General features: G+C 43.8%; 1 protein-coding gene across 1 annotated transcript in view; it reads left to right on the top strand.

Annotated features, from left to right (window-relative positions):
* rnf175 (ring finger protein 175) overlaps nucleotides 1–3,347 on the top strand; it is a 394,559-nt gene extending 391,212 nt beyond the window's left edge. Inside the window, exon 10 of the transcript XR_007571350.1 lies at nucleotides 3,162–3,347. The gene's annotated coding sequence lies outside the window, so the exon portion shown is untranslated. The remainder of the gene's footprint in view (nucleotides 1–3,161) is intronic.
* The last annotated feature ends 1,072 nt before the right edge of the window (nucleotides 3,348–4,419 follow it).

Raw genomic sequence — 4,419 nt, 5'->3', positions numbered from 1 at the left:
AGAACAGGACGCCTCAAGGTGACTGGAGAAATTTAACTCTAATTGGCAACTGGGTGGCGCTATAACAACAGAAAAATGCTTCAAAATGGCTAAAATGCGACCGATCGCTGTGGCTCCCCCTGTGGACCAATGTTGGTGTTGTTTTCTAATTTTTGGTATGACTAAGTCATGGTTAAATGATCAGATAATATCGTCTCATATCGATCACAGGCCTCTGAATCGCACTGAATCAAATTGTATCGTGGCAGGCTTTGTGATATCAGCAAATATCTTACCGGTGTCCAAAGACTCGGTGAGAATTTTATCCCAGTCTGTCTTTGATGGCAGACTGTGACAACAACCGTCCTTGAACTGAACCTCTCTCACTGTGCGACGTAGGATCACTGTTTTAGAGCCACGACCAAAGATATCACGACGTTTCCTTGACGATGGTGATCTTTTGTCTGGGACAGCCCAAAATCGCACAGTGTGCACCAGGCTTTAGACCCAAAGACAAACCTTGCAGACATGTTTGTGTATCTCTCAATATTTTCCCACTTCCTGTCTGTTGCTCTCCAAGCCCATTGGTTCCTTTTGAAGATGAACATTTTTAAAATCACAAACACATCACCAGTAATTCCCTAAAATAGCTGCTCACTGTAGTCTTTATCAAACAGGAGGAAGTACAGCATTTGTTGGGGACTATTTTCAGCGGCGGATTAATCCACATGTGGTGCTGTCATGAGTATCTGTAGCAGCAAGACGGTGTATGTGGAGTCAAAGTAAATACAGTGTGCGTGCTCATGGTGATGAAGGAGGGCTGGTGGACGTTTGGGTGACGCTTTGTCTGCTGCACGTCTGAGTGAGAGAGAGAAAATTAGATGTTGTCAAATGTCATTCATTAAGACTCATAACTGAAAATGAAAATGGATGTCAGCTGTTCCTCTACTGCTGTCAAGTGTTTGTGTGAACTACATTAGAATCAGAACAAAGGAACACACATCCTCATTGTCTCCATCCCTCAGGTCACCATGACGATGACACTGATGAAGCTCCTCTTTGAGCTTCCAGAACAGAAGGAACTCAGCGCAGGAGGAGGAGAAGACAACAGAGGGAGTGACGTGATGAAGAGGAAGGAAACAACATAATGAGGTGTTTACGTCTCAGAAGATTACAGCCGCATGTGTTTGGCAAGTGGACGTTTGTGCCAAATTTTAATTCCCTCAAGGTGTTTTTGAGAGATCATGTTTACAGGAATGAGAGACTTCAGACCAAAGATGTTTTTAAATGTTTCCTCAGATTGTTTTAAACTCTGATTAAAGTTTGTTTGTATCACTACTGGCTTCCTCAGGCTTTGGGAGCGCCCACTCAGGTTCACCATACTGTGAATATTGTACCTGTGTTAAGTTTTCTGAGTTTCAAATTCAGTCAAGTCTCAAGTCCTAATTTCTTCGACTTGTATCTGACCTGAGTCCAAGTATTATGTCTAACATGGTGTTAGACAAACTAAATAAACAGAAATAATATACCGTATATATACAGTACCTTTATTTCCAAAATTAGACTGTCCTTTATATAAGCTGAGCGCTAACGACGACAGCATCAGAGGGCATAAAAATAGATATAAAACAAGGAGAAATGCAAGAAACAAGTGATTCAAAGCAAAAGTTAAAATAGAATACAGTACGAACAGATGGGAGACACTAAAGTGCTGCACGTACTTAATTCTCCACTGAAAAGTTCTTTTCAGAAATTAAAAAAGAAGCAGAATCAAAGACCACGTTTAAGAACTAATTCCCCATGCCCACCGCCTTTCAGACAAATAAGTGAGATTAAAATAAACAAAACAGCAATAACAAGTCATATCCAGAAGGTAAAGCTTATATTAAATCCTGCTGACTGCATCCTGTTTTTGAATATCTATTGTTCTCACTGTTTTTATTAAGTGCTTTAAAGTGAAAACAAACTTTTTTTTAACTGTTTCCCCAGAGCTCAGCAACTTCCAACAGCTCAGGAGGACTCACTGCATCTTGTTTTCCACAGTTGCTTTGGTCCATCCACCGTCCATTGTTTCCACTGCTGGGGATAAATACTGCAAAGATCTTACACTGATGCTTCAATGGTAACTCAGGGATTGTTCCCAATAGCTAGCAGGAAAAACAAAAGTGCTCTCCTCTTCCTGTTTTGGTTGCACAATGGTTGACGCACGCCGTAAATGAGCTTTCATTTTCACAGGAGATCGTTACCGGTGACGAACTGAATTGCAAAGTGAAAGAGAGGCTTCGATAGACATTACATCGTGACGTACATCATTTACTTCTTAATAATTTTGAGCAAAAAACTTTCCACTTTGAAACAAAGCAATGTGTTGAGTGAGCCCTTTGGATGTGTTGTTATCCTTAGTAGTAGTCACATTCACCCATTCACACATGTACACACACCGGTGGCTGAGGCTACCATACGTTTTTAGACAATCACACACCATAACGTTGAATCATCTCTAGTCAACGACTCTCTGTGCTTCTGATCTGTAACGCTGACAGGAAGTGACCGCCATGAGACGGCGCATCATCTCAAGTCAACGACTCTCTGTGCTTCTGATCTGTGACGCTGACAGGAAGTGACCGCCATGAGACGGCGCATCATCTGTGACGCTGACAGGAAGTGACCGCCATGAGACGGCGCATCATCTCTAGTCAACGACTCTCTGGGCTTCTGATCTGTGACGCTGACAGGAAGTGACCACCATTAGACGGCGCATCATCTCTAGTCAACGACTCTCTGTGCTTCTGATCTGTAACGTTGACAGGAAGTGACCGCCATGAGACGGTGTATCATCTCTAGTCAACGACTCTCTGTGCTTCTGATCTGTAACGTTGACAGGAAGTGACCACCATGAGACGGCGTATCATCTCTAGTCAACGACTCTCTGTGCTTCTGATCTGTAACGCTGACAGGAAGTGACCGCCATGAGACGGCGCATCATCTCAAGTCAACGACTCTCTGTGCTTCTGATCTGTGACGCTGACAGGAAGTGACCGCCATGAGACGGCGCATCATCTCTAGTCAACGACTCTCTGGGCTTCTGATCTGTGACGCTGACAGGAAGTGACCACCATTAGACGGCGCATCATCTCTAGTCAACGACTCTCTGTGCTTCTGATCTGTAACGTTGACAGTAGGTGACCGCCATGAGACGGTGTATCATCTCTAGTCAACGACTCTCTGTGCTTCTGATCTGTAACGTTGACAGGAAGTGACCACCATGAGACGGCGTATCATCTCTAGTCAACGACTCTCTGTGCTTCTGATCTGTAACGTTGACAGGAAGTGACCACCATGAGACGGCGTATCATCTCTAGTCAACGACTCTCGAGTTGAGTCGAGCTCAGACTGGCCAGTTCACACCGCAGTGTTCTAAAATGGTTTCATCTTGTCGTGAATCTTTGGTCTGAAGTCGGCTTCACACATAGAAACATCAGTGAAAGGCTCAACCTCCTACAGGAGGTTCTACAAAGAACCCTTCCTGTTCAGACTACTGTTCAGCAGCGACTGTATAAGGGACATTTTGCCTTAATTTCTGTACAGTGGGAGTCAGTGAAGTTAAGCTTATATTCAGTCTATGATAGAACCCTTAGGTTGACAAAGAACTCTTGAAGAACTCTTTCTTCAAAAAAGAGGCAAATTGTCCCAGGTAGAACCCTTATTTCTCAGAGTGTAGAAGAAGTGGTATCAGAACATCAGCGTATGGCTGCTGTAGCAGACGCCATCTGCTGCTGGAAGATCACTTTGAAGCTCGTTATGTGACCAAACGAACACTGAGCCTGGAAGCAACAATTTCAGACCAATTTCTTCTAAGACTCCGAAAAAGAAACGCAATCACAAAAGAACATCACGAACCGACATAATCTGAGGAATCATTTCTTGTCCATTACAGATGGAATAGCTTTATGTTGCAGATATGGGAGTGAATGTAGTCAATGGAAGATGATTGTGAAGGATTCCTGCATCTCTTGGTGTTTGATTCTGTTCCCTTTGCATTGAGGAAGGTTTGGGGGGAGTGGACAGAAAAAGGAGATGAAAAGCAGTAGAAGAGAAGAAATGAAAGGGGCAGAGGAGGACAGTGAAGAAGAAGAGCAGAGCAGCAGACCAGAGTGTGAATTAGGATTTCTCTTCATTGCGTAACAGGATTATTGGTGGAAAAACACGGGACGTAACGTTGCCACGAGGAGCAGAGAGCAGATCCTCTTTGATGATGAGTGACTGTATGATGTAGATATGCTCCATCCCCCATTTCCACCTCCACCCACTCAAACAGACAGAAGCCTCCCTCCATGTCTCCGTCTGTCAGTAGATGAAAGTGCAGCACCACCCGCCAGTAAGCATCAGATTGTCTTTGTATCTCTTCAGGGAAAACCAAACATTGCTTCAGGTCAGAAG

This window comes from Epinephelus moara, chromosome 17, assembly GCF_006386435.1.
Source record: "Epinephelus moara isolate mb chromosome 17, YSFRI_EMoa_1.0, whole genome shotgun sequence".
Taxonomy (NCBI): domain Eukaryota; kingdom Metazoa; phylum Chordata; class Actinopteri; order Perciformes; family Serranidae; genus Epinephelus; species Epinephelus moara.
The sequence above is the reverse complement of the archived record's forward strand: the minus strand, read 5'-3'. Positions and strand labels throughout refer to the sequence as shown.